Source organism: Corvus moneduloides, chromosome 6, assembly GCF_009650955.1.
Source record: "Corvus moneduloides isolate bCorMon1 chromosome 6, bCorMon1.pri, whole genome shotgun sequence".
Taxonomy (NCBI): Eukaryota; Metazoa; Chordata; class Aves; order Passeriformes; family Corvidae; genus Corvus; species Corvus moneduloides.
In genome coordinates, this window is record NC_045481.1 from 21152347 (window position 1) to 21165054 (window position 12708).

General features: G+C 40.7%; 1 protein-coding gene across 45 annotated transcripts in view; it reads right to left on the bottom strand.

The window, feature by feature from the left end:
* NRXN3 (neurexin 3) overlaps positions 1-12708 on the bottom strand; it is a 982258-nt gene that overhangs the window by 191045 nt on the left and 778505 nt on the right. The window lies entirely within an intron of this gene.

Consider the following 12708-nt stretch of genomic DNA (forward strand, 5'->3'; position numbering starts at 1 on the left):
AGGCTTTTGCACTCCCCAGTTTGCTGAATCTTAGCAGCAGGAAGTTTCTCCTCTTAAGCACTACCTTAATTTTCCTTTTTTTTTTGCTATCCTTTAGCAAAACCTCCTTTTTATAACCTTTTGTTCACCCTACCAATTCTTTTCCTTTCTTGGTCATTACACTCAGAATGGTCTTCTACAGAGGAGAGTGGATGAATTCACATCTCCAATGGAGTTTTATTTGCAACACTGAAATTAAGGGTATTGCAGTTATTATTTTCAATATTTCAAAGGTGCATTAAGTTTTGGTTTTGCCTAAAATTTGTTCCAAATTCACTTTTGGATATTAAGAAATTAGAATGATAAGGAATTGATTTCTGAGCAGCCAACCTTCTCCACCTTCTGTAATATTGTTGGCGTTTTGCTACAGCAGGCAAATTAGATTTAAATGCCTAAAAAGTTAAGAGTATAAGTAGAAAGTAACTCTCCAATGACAACGCCACTATTTGGGCATCTGTCTATTTTTCCAGGTAATTGACTGCCTCTTTATGGTACCTTCAAGAGACTTGTGACTGACTTCTTACAGTACTCCCAGCACTACAAAGATGTAACCAGCTCAATCCTTTCATTTTACACCCATCATCACTGAGAGAGCAGCTATCTCTCTGCAAAGACAAACAGCCAGTTAGTTCCAGGAGGGCCATGCAACAAACAGAGCTACTGCCAGAACAGTTTACAGGCAAAGTCAAGTTTAAAGGAAAGCAAGTGCAGGGAAATCAGCATTTTGAGACTGACGCTGAGGTGGGGAAGCCAGGCCGTGGTATTGTTTTCACCAAGTACTGCATTTTCTCCCCAAAAAGTTTTCACCTACCTTTTTCTTTTTTAAAAGGATGGAGAGGAGTTGGGGATTTTTTAAGGTAAAAAGCTTTTCTCAGACAAATTATAGCTGAATAGGGCTAGCTATAGAAAGTCACAGGGCATATAAGCAATATGGAAATACTACAGATGGATGCTGCAACTTATTTGCAGCATCTTTTGGTTTTCATCTCAGTCTTCCTCTCCAACATTACCCATAGCTTTTATCCACTTAATACTCATTGTTATTTCTTCCACTGCAAGGTTACCTCACCCTCACAATATTGCTGCATTGAAATGCTCCTATCTGAGCCTGCTGTAAGGCTCTGACAATGCACGTGAGTCCTGATCTGACTGTGAGTTGATAATTCCTGCCTTAATTCTATCAAACCATTCTGCTGTTTCAAACTCTCCTGCTATCTTAGCCTTGCACCATCCTTGCTGTTGCACCCCTGTCCAGTGTCTAGCCCTGGACACAAAACTCACCTTAGTCTTAAGTTCCACAACTACTTTTGTTTGAACATCAAAATAAATTTTTTTCTAGTAAGGTGCACTCCTCCTTGATCCCTAGACCAAGACTTTCCAACTCAATTCCCTGAAGTTTAAATACTCTATGAAAGTTCACATTCAATATCCATCTACATTCAGGCATTGACTGCTGCTGCCAAGGTGGGAAGTCCATTGCATACTCTGAGGTACTGGTCCCTCCCAGACTCCCGACCTTCCGAGTACAAGAAATGTCTCACTGTAATTCATAAAGGCAAAACCCACATTAAAGAAAAAAAAGTCAGACCTCTTGCATTCCTCTGATCCCATCTGCCCTCCCACATATGCACAGCACAGGGACCACTACAGGTTCTGCTTTCTGAATAGGGGATGCCAGTGAAGCCGTGGATTGTTGTTGAATATGTATGGATGCATCTATTTCTCACAATCCCAAGCACATGTAAGGGTGGATTAGAAAAAACACAGGTTATTTTCAGGTGAAATGATATTGTTTCTAAATTGCACTGAAGGGGTGTGCAAAGAGAACAGTCAAAGATTTGTTATCTAGAAGCAGAAAGTTAATTTGTGTGATAAACAAATTTAAAAATTTTTGATGAATGCGAAAATAGAGAAATGGTCAGTACCTTTGAAAATCAGCTGCATAAATCTTCTGCATAAAATGGGAAAATTACTGATATACCAAGCACATAGCTATGTATTTTTGTTCATGAATGATTACAAAACTTTTTCAAATCATTACTTCAAAAAATGCTTGAGACCTAGAAATTCTAAGAGCTTGCCCATTACCTAAATGACACAGCATACTAACCAACCCAGCAGCTCTGCCAGAGGTCAAAACAAGCTCTTCCCTTGTAGATCAGCTAAAACATCAGCTCTTCTGACTGATCCATTCCCCACCAGGCGGTCTGAATCACATCTTCCTACTTGGACTGTGAGCGGGTGATTGATTGAAAACATTTGTTAGTGACTGCAAATGGGAAGTCAGTCTTCCCTGGTTTTGATTAGCCAAGAAGTAAGATTTTTTTCCAAAGGAATTTATTCAAATTTTGTGTAGCCAGATATGTCTGCTAGGGATGAGACTCAGAGGTGCTTTGAGGGTAGAAAAGATCAAGGATGATAACAGCTTTCTAGATGATGGACTGTCCTGGGTTGCAGTGTATTCTATTACCATCCCCATCAGCTGTTGAAATCAGGTGGGGCAGTGTTTCCTTGCCTCCTCCCCCCAGACTATCTTTCTGTTAATTGCCCATCATTGTCCTGCCGCCTGACTCAGAGATAACTCCCTCCGGACTATCTTCTGTTAATGAGCCTAATCAACACTTGGCCTCATGACTCGTTACCCCATTGTGAGATGCTCCACCCAGAGGGAGGAACCAAGCATCCCATCGTGGATATAAGCTGAGGCTGAACACCAGAGAGACGGGCTTCCCACTGGATTTCCAGAGGACAGGAGCTACACAGCCACCACTGGACTTCCAGAGGAAGAGCAGACTGTTTCACTACAGGATCACTGCTTCAGAGGACTGCAGCCACCATTCTACCAGACTGCTACCACCACCCTGCCTAACAGGGTGTCAGGTTGTACCTTGACTCTGTCAGTTTGATAGTGTTTTCTTTTACCTTTTTTTTTCTCCTTTTCTTTAATTTCCATTAAATTGTTATTCTGACTTGGTGCCTCCCACTGGTTTGTTTTCAAACTAGCACATGGACAGAGACATGCAAAGTTCTGAAAAGATCAGCACCCATCATCTCCCATCTTCCAGCCTAGTACTGACATTTTCTTTTCATCTGTTCAGGAACGTCCTCTCTCACTACCTTCGATTCATTGCCCTATACTGAAGTGTAGTGCCTCTGTGCATTGCTAATCTGCTACCACATCTGGTTTCAGCGATGACCAAAGTGTACAGCTGGGTGAGGTGACTCATGTTGATACAAAATCTTGATGTTCTTTCTGAATCCACCAGGATGACAGGATCGTATGAATAATGCTGTCACAAGAGTATCAGTGACATGTTTGTCAGTGTAAGACCTGTTGAAACTCTGGGCTTGGCTGCAGCACTTAGAGCAGCAGAAAAACAAAGATTTCTCTGGGAACTCTGTAGGAGCTGGGAGTTGCTACCTGTCACAGTGTTCACGTACCTCTGGGATTAGTAGATGATTACCTGACTATGACCAGGTGACAGTCCCTGACCTGTGTTATGGAGTTCCAAATCCCAAGGCAACAAGCCTTGAACTTCTGATTTTCTGAGAGGAAGAAATTCTTGATCCAATCTGACCTACTTTACCTTAAATAAACAACAGAGACAGATATGACTGATCAGCTACAGATTGCTTTTTGCTGCAATGAACTCCCAGTGAGGTCTTGGGGACCTGAATGCCATACAATGATGGCACAGTGGTGTTCAACAGAAATACCGCAGTGGATTGCCTAAATGGAAGAGAGCATTCAGCCTAGTGAGGAAGTGACAAAGGATTACAAGTCAGGAGGTACCTAGAGCAGACCTCCGGGGCAACCTGATTAGCCTGACTTTAACTCCCATGCCTGGCCCAAAAGCAACAACAGCAGATGAATACGCTGAAACCTCTTTATGATCTACTTCAAAAAGTGATTGGCAAAAAGCAGCAGGAAGGATCCCAGTGTGTCATTTTGAGCCCACAAAGGGCAACAGACAGGATTCCATAATAAAAAAGCATTTCTGCTTTCCCTGCAAAGGATGTGACACAAGGGACAGAAGATGCCTTACTGAGCAGCCTCAATATGGGAAGGAGCAACTTATGAAAACCCGGTAGAGCTGGAAGAAGCTGTGTAGAAGCTCTTTAAAGGAGTCATTTCAAAGATTTTTAAACAGTACAAGTGGAGAAAAACAGAAAGCAGGGAGAAATTCAATAATATTTGTGATATCCAGGATCAATGGCTAAAGACAGGGAAGGAAAGTGCCTGTCATCCAAACGCTTCGAATTTGTCAACCAGAATCCAAGCTGATCCTGGATATAGACTTTCTGCTTATGTTTAAGATGACTGTACTTGCCTTAAAATTCCTGGTCTCTGCTTTGAGCAGAAAAAAAGGCAATGTTAGAGAAAAGTAGTAATTAGAAAGTAATAGAGGGAAGAATTTACTATTCAATTTCTGGTTTTTCTCTCTTTCACTTGCCTATAACCTAGTCCTCACTCTTCCCTGCCAAAGCCAGTGCCCTTTTTTAAGAAAAAGCTGAAGGAATACAACTATGATTTGCTGTAACTGTATATTTATGTCAGCCTCTTAACCTTTCATTGCAAGATGAGCTTACCATGAGTGAGAAATTTTTACAAAGTTTTATGAGATGTTTTACTGTGATGAGGTAGTATTTTCTGTAGCCATTTACAGTGTGGAACAGTGAGGAATACAAGACATCTTGGATGGCCTACTGTATGACTCTCAGCCCTGGTTCTAGTCCCAGCTGAAGTAGAGAACTCGAGTCTGGAATACAAGTAACTTCACTGAATAGTGTGATGATAAGCCAGAACTTTTAGCATCATTAACATTTTATTATCAACATACTAGGGGCAGCTGACTATCTTTGCCTGTATTCAATATTCTTCAGTTTTCACTATCTCAAACTCATCAATTTTCACACCAGTCAGACACGTGCACTCTGACAATCCATCAGCTTATTTAAATACCAAAGCATGAGAGGCCTCTTATAAGGCTAGAAATCCAGGTCTGTAACTTTAAAAAATACTCTTGACCATGTGGACATTGGAATTTCATCATAGAACACTCATTGACTGCAAGGCAAAGCAGAATGAACATACATCAAGATAAAAAATGAAGCAAAATTTTGGATTTTGTAGTTCTATTTTTTGTTGTCTTGTTGTCTTTTTGTTGTCTTGGCTTTTATTTCTCGGGTGGGAGTGGGAGCTGCAGTTGTTACCAGCTATAACTTTTGAGACTTCTATTTGAGACTTCATTTTGAAATGATAGATCATTGAACTGTGACACTTTTGACTCAGACCTGAACACAGTACAGTGGAAATTGTGTTCTTTCTTCTCTGTGCTTACAGTCACATAAAAGCTTTATTTATATTGGTTTAAGAAGCAGGAAAAACAGCTCTAAGATGCCCAATGATCTCTGTGTAAATCTGAATGAATTCAGTTTTAATTAAAATCTTCTAGATGTTCTATTTAAAACAGGCTAACAGCAAAAAACGAAGTCTAAATCTTCAGCTGAGGATACAGTCATTGCAAAGGATAAGCACCTGCTCAGCTTGAGACATACACAAATGTAAATCCAAAGTGAAAAATGTTACATGGTTTATTTCATTATGCAATTCTTTCTTCCCTCCTAGTGCTTTGAAAACACTATGGCTAGCTGAAAAAAATCACAGGTACAGACAGTGACACAGATCCTGTGATAGCTCTTCTGTGTCCCTGAAATGCTTTTCATTCTAAATTGTGGCGCAAATGTTAAACTCCCATTAAAAGGGAAGAAACAAACCACAATTTTAACTCTTTCCTTTGGAAGGAAACAGCTGTCACAATACAACCAGATCATGTGATGGTGTCCTGTTAACCCAATTTTACGGAAACCTCTCTGCAGCCTGACAATAGCAACCTTTAATATGTAATTCAGCCTCCATCTGTGCCATTTCTGTCATATATGGATACTTTAAATGTTAAAATTACAAAAGAGAAATTAAACTAAAGGAAACCAAATAAAACCAACCAACCAAACAAAAAATAAAGGGCAAAAAAGAAATACCATTAAATGCACCCCCCCCAACATTTACGCAGCAGTGCTACACAGAAAGAGAGAGAATTGTGGCTAGGGAGTTGTGAACATTTTTCTAAAGTGTTATTTAATACTAGTCTGCACTGCAAATATGGCAATCTAAATTCCCCTACAGAACAAGTCTTTTAGTTTTCAAGGTACAGCAATTTCTACCCATGCTTAGAGAAAGAGTGGGTGTTGTGAAAATCAGAAACCACTGCACAACAGAAGGTCTTATGTTCCACCTAAATATTTAGCTAGCAAAAGGAAGGCTAAATAGCTGTGCTTTTCCTATCCATAAATTTCCCTAGAATGAAGAGAGGTGGGAGAGAGTAAGAAAATTTAAGCTAGAGGATAATACTGGCCCCAAAAGAAATGGCACTACATGGGCTAGAAGCACACCATGGGATGCCAATTAGAAACTGTGCCTCCTCAGTACAGGATTTGGGTTCCATAACAACTTTTCAATAACACAGTAGAAGAAAAAAATCCAATGAGTTAAGAGACAAAATAGTATTATTATTGAAAGGAATTAAATGATACAGCTACTTGCAGTAGCAATAGCTTGGGATCACTGACCCATGGGTCTTTTGCAGCCCTAAGGCCTACATTGTAAAGGAAGGAAATTAAGCTATGTCAGTAAGAGAAATCACTTAGACCACCACCTAGACCACAGTGACAATGTACTTGTGCTCCCTGCAGTGCTTCCTGCAGCCTTGCTGAGTACTCAGGCAAGGAGCTCCCACCTGAAACAGGACAGGACCAGCCTCACTGATAACACCAGGATCCATTCTTGTGAGCTAATACAGATGTCATACACAGTCAGGGAACTGGGAAGATATCTGGGAAGATTTACTGGAAAATGAGAAACAGATACTATGGTCTACCATTTATTTGCTATGAGAACTTGTCAGCTGTCCTGGAAAGGTATAATCTTCCTCGACAACCCAAAGTAACAGCAGTCTGACAATACAGTTTCCTTGTCAGAATAATCATTATCATGCTATTACATAGCAGGCCCTGTGAACCCTGCCGTCTTTTTAATGGTGGCAGCTCAAAATCTTGCTGTGGGAAACAAACCTATTCTCTCACTCCCACCCATGCTAAATGCTATTACAAGCCAACATACCCCTATTAATATCACTCCACTTGTACATTACATATGATGCTTATGTTTAAATAACACCCTCAGATACAGTATGAGCAATCTGAACTTTCTGATGAGACTGAAAACTGGCTGCAGATTTTAGGTTTTTCACGTAACGACTTGTTTTCCTCAGTCTTTGCTGTATATAACGTATCTGGGAGATGAGCTTCCAAGTTTCTAGTTTAGTTTAGCAAAAATTACCATTTCAAGCCTTAATATATTACCTTTCTGGAACAAAATCTTCTCCCAAGCACACAAATGTCTGCTTTGTGTAGCAAATCCTACTAAATATATTTGGGACTGTAAGGAAAGACGAAAGAACATGAGGACATATACGAGTGTTGCACAGCAGGACCAGCAAGACTGGGGGACAGCATGAACATTCTAAGAACAGGATTCTGAAACTGTTTTGTTTCCTGGTTTCAAAGGCGCCGGAGAAACCACAAATATATACAAACTGTATGTCTCCCATGATACTTCACTTACTTGAAACCCATCACTTGTTTATGCCACATGCTTCCATTTCAAGTTAATTAAAAAAAACCCCAACCAAACAACGACTTAAAAACCACCAGTAGTTGCAGAAGCATCCAGCTTACATCCCTCCTCCGATACAAGCTATGGGATTGTTCCCACCTAAAAGGTTTCAGCTCAGTTTTGGTCCAGGTTGGATGATACTGTGTTCAAACCAAACCATAGCAGAAGTGTCTGCTAAACAGCTGGCTTTCTAGACTTGCAAATATGTTTACACTCCTGCAAATTATCTGTGGCATGTATGAAAATGAAATAGTGCAATGAAACGTAGAAACACTCGGGTCTCAATTAGCGTTTCATATAGCAAAGCACTTTTAGTCCATCCACTCACATTAGAGTGTGCATTACCTCACAAGGAACACAGAGCCAGTTTCACTTCTAGCAGTTTTCTACAACAGAGGAAGGGAATACTGTAAGAAACAGCTTTGGTTGGAGAATTACATCTCTAAGTCTATTCAAGTCAATGCATGAACACCCCAATATGACACTTCCCATGCTGTACAGTACGTGCCTTTAACACCAAACTTTAATTTGTAAAACCTTTGCTTTCATCATAAATAAACCTTGCAAATAGTGGGTAGTTCCAAATCCCGTGACTTTTGTGGAGTCCAGGAATATCCAAGAGAAGACTGTGTCAAAAGAACACCCATTACAGCATTTGCTACTAAATGACATCCCAAATTTGAGAATAATAGTCCCTATTATGTAAGGCTTATAATTCAACTTTTCATTTGACATTTCCTTTGTGCACCGTGGAACCAAACAGGCTGCCTTTTCTGAATGGAACAACAGTTCTCATTTCATATGTCTCACTGAAGCAACACCTCTATAGAGCAGATGGATCTCCTTTGCACTACACTCTATGAAAAGAAGTGTCATTTAAACATGAGGCCTTTATATCAACTGCAAATGGAAAAATAACCAGCCTGGATTTCTGATCCTGGCAGAATCTGACTGCCTGTTTCTATTTGTATGCTTTCGCAGATGAAAGTCTGAGGAAGTATAAATGAGGATAATTTTTAAAAAGCTAAAAGCCAATACTTATCTCCCCAATTTCTCTTCCTTCCCTTCAGATTAGCTGGAAGATAGTGATGGGCTTGCATACATGTGCATACAGACCCCTTGCACAACTATAGAAGAAAACCTAATTTCATCAGTACAGCTAGATGCACAGAACTCAAGAAGCAAACTATATCTGTACATAATCCCATATTACTCTCAACAACTCCAACAGTGTTTATTGGACATCTGCCCTGGTAGCACAACAGTGCAACATTTACTGTCCCACACTCTCTCTACTGCACAATTCAAGAAGAAACTAACACACTACTTAAGCAATTGGGTACTGTCTGGCTGCTGCACAATGCCATCTGGGTTACAGGTTTTTTATTCACCAAGCTATGAAGTCAGCATGACACAGAGCTATTTTGGAGGATGTCTACTGCACACTGGTCACAATTTGAAGCCATTTTCTTCCACTGATAGAGAAGAGAAAAGCGTTAAAGTAATGCAGTTTCTTTCTAGAATTGACTTTAGCTATCTAAATCTAAGTGACTATAGTATGCCTTCCAGTTCAAGAGAAGAAAGGGGCGGAGAAAGGGATCGTTAAATTATTATGTTGCCATGCACATGGCAGCTGAACAAAAGTCCTGTGTGATAAGAATGAGGCACTTTTTAGGTTCTCGAAGGTAGAAAAGCATAGTACTGACAACTGGTGTAATACCAAGAACAGTCTTCTGCCCCTCTGCTCTGAAGAAAATAAGGAATACACATATTTTAGTTCAAAACATAACCTCATTCTCACAAAAAAAAGGAGTTAAACATACACATTGAACAAGTTATCCATATTGCAACAGAAGGAAGCACCCAACAAAATAGACTTTTTCTTCCACACAAAACACCCAGACAGCTATTGAGAAATAGAGCTGAATTGACAAGCATAACGAGATCCGTAAGTTTCTAATGCTAGCTGTCTTTCAAGGAAATATCCTGGGCTATCCACAAGTCAGTGTGTCCCTTACCCTCCTTGAGGAGTATGTGTGGTGGTGCCCAGCCTGTGCAGGTTCTGCAACTGCATCAACCATTAATGCTTGGGCCATTGGACTGCCTCTGTAGATATGCATGATTTGAGAAAACGTGATTGCCAAATTGGATGAACAAAGGAATAGACTAGACTTTCAAGCAAAGCTTGAAAAATGTCCCTCTTTTTCTTAACAGAAATCAGTATTTCCTATATTACGACAGAGTTGGAGATAGAAGTCTGCAGAAAGGTTTGTCAGAGCCAGATACCCCAAGTTTATATGCTAGTATGTCCACAGAGAGGAGAAAAAGGGGCATGTAAAGGATTAGACAGATCACATCCAAATTAGATTACACTGACAACTTCCTGAGGAAATACACTCTGGTGAGATTTCTAGGCCATCAATCTCTTATAGATTCTTATATGAGAACTCCTCAAAGAGGTTCATATCAGGCTCAGTACTCCAGAGCCCTCTCAGCTGTCACTGTTACAGGAAGATGGGTTGCAGTAATAAATCAGCCAGGGAGGACAAGCTGCTTTTGGCTACCACACAGCTATGCTGGGACTGTGATCTTTCCTCTCCAGCAGCTGTGTCAGCTTTCTCACACTACGCAGCATCCATCTCCACATAAGAAAACCTGTCTTAGCTCTCACTGTGCCAAACATTACCAAGATCAATGACACAAGTGACCTTTTCATTTCAGTGACATAGGCAACACTGCAGACGTCTGCAATTGACTTTTTTGTATGTGTGTACATGAGCCCCTATATTCACCACCATTTTAGAGAGGCATGTGTGTCTATTAAGAAGAACTGGTTTAGGTCTAATGATCAGAAATGGTAACACTCAGCCTCTCAGGCCATTTTACTATGTCTCAGAAGCAGGCAGCTTGTAACAAGTGCATCACATCCTGCAGAGGATGTAACCAGGGCAATTGTTTATTCCATTACTGTTTTCTTTCCCTTATGGTGGGGTCTCTACTGAAGAAGAGGCTTTTGTCAGTGGGAGAGCAATTCATAGTGTTACTTTGTCACACCTCACATCCAGGTATCCTTTACTTTTCTCGCTGCTACAGGTAGCTCAGACCCCACATTCTACCTTCATTTTCCCTAAACATACCAGATTTCATCTCTTTTCTTCCTAATACTCCTCTCCACATTGTACATTCCTTTTCTTGTTTTATTTAAAACTAGTAAAGCTGTTATTCAGCAGCTGGGAGAAAAGAGATTTGATGAGACTCATCTATTGCTGAGACCATGCTGACCTGGATCTTTCACTTTTCTCTTTCTCTCCCCAGTGAAATGCAGTAATAAGAGCTCAGCAGCTCTAAAAGCAATCAATACAGAGATGACGTGGGCAATTACCAGCCTGGACAACTCAAAGGACTTCCAGTAAATAAGTAAAGAAAAGACAAGTAAGTTTTCTGAAGCCAAACAACTTCACCAGATGACTTTGTTGAGGTGGAAAGTCACAAGGGGTGGTGGTGGTGAAATAAATCAATGTCCAAGGCAGATGATGAAGACTGCAAGGAGGGCACGAGAGGTAGTATGCAAGCTGGCACAACAGAAACACAAGGATCTGAAGACATGAGGACCAAGCCCGAGTTTGTTCCAGCAACCTGTCTGCACCATTATAACTCCACTGACTACAGTGATACAGTGGAATGCCATCATTGACTTGCTATGTTTACAAACTCACAGTCATACAAAGCTGTACCTTAAGGACATATTAAGACAGCCATTCCATTTCTCCTCTCCATTTCAACCCCAGAAAGCCTGCAGCATCACAGCATGCAGCTTGTGCCCCAATACTTCCCTTTTCCTCGGGCCAAGACTAAATCCATTTCCCTGTGGAATGCTGATAGGGAAAAGTACCACAGCTATGGCAGGATTCCACACGCTTCCATCACTTTTCAAGATGTTAATATAATCCTGGAGTGCCAAAAAGCTCAACCCCCCCATATTAATCATCTCACTAATGCTGTACTTCCACCAGTCCCATTAATGTAAAATAGTGCTTACTGAAAGAAATTTTTAATGGCTGTCCTCTTGCACATTGGTTAAAAGAAAAATTCTCACAGATCAAACCATTTGCATTAGTTTCACCAGAGTGATTCCTTTTGCTTTCCCATCGTCCCATTTTTATTTATATAGAGATTCTTTAATCCTTCAACTATCTAATTTCTTTGCCCCTTTTTACCCCTTCATCTCTGACACACAATGTTTGAGAAATCTGATGCCTCTCCCCCCTCCTATCAAAACCATGCTAGAGGCAGCAAACGAGATGTCCTGAGGCTGCAGTGTAGCCCAGTGGAACTGTTTTTCACGGCTTGCAAAGCTGTTTCACCACATGGTGCTCTGCATCAAACAGCGCTGTACAAGCCTCCTGCACCCTCGGGGGGTTCGACTCAGGCTTCAGCAGCAGCAGGCAGGTGGTCTGCAGGATGACTGACGCTTCAGTACTCACTATAGGGCAGGGGGTGGCAGGAAGGCACATACATATTTCTTGTCTGTCAGTGACAATAGAAATGGGAAAACAAGTGACACCTGCTGCTAATGACAAATTATGAGCTCAGGTTCAGAAACGCTCATTCACACTGCAGGCAATATTCATGTGATACATGTGGGCTCTGAGATTTAAAGCAGCTTAAGTCACTGGCAAAATCTGGATGAAGAAAAGACTGGGAAAAAAGCAGAGCGAGCTGCAGATGGTGCTGTCTGTGTTGACATGTTTGCACCCTTCATCTCACAACTTCTTGGAACTAAAATTTTGCCTATATACAAAAACTGGACGCTCGATTATTGATAAGAAATCCCAGGACTGTTTGAGATCTGTAAATGTCAGAAAGCAGCCATTAGAAGTGCAGACTGTTATGCTATTACTGCAAAGACAAAGGCTAGGTGAGGATTAATTTAG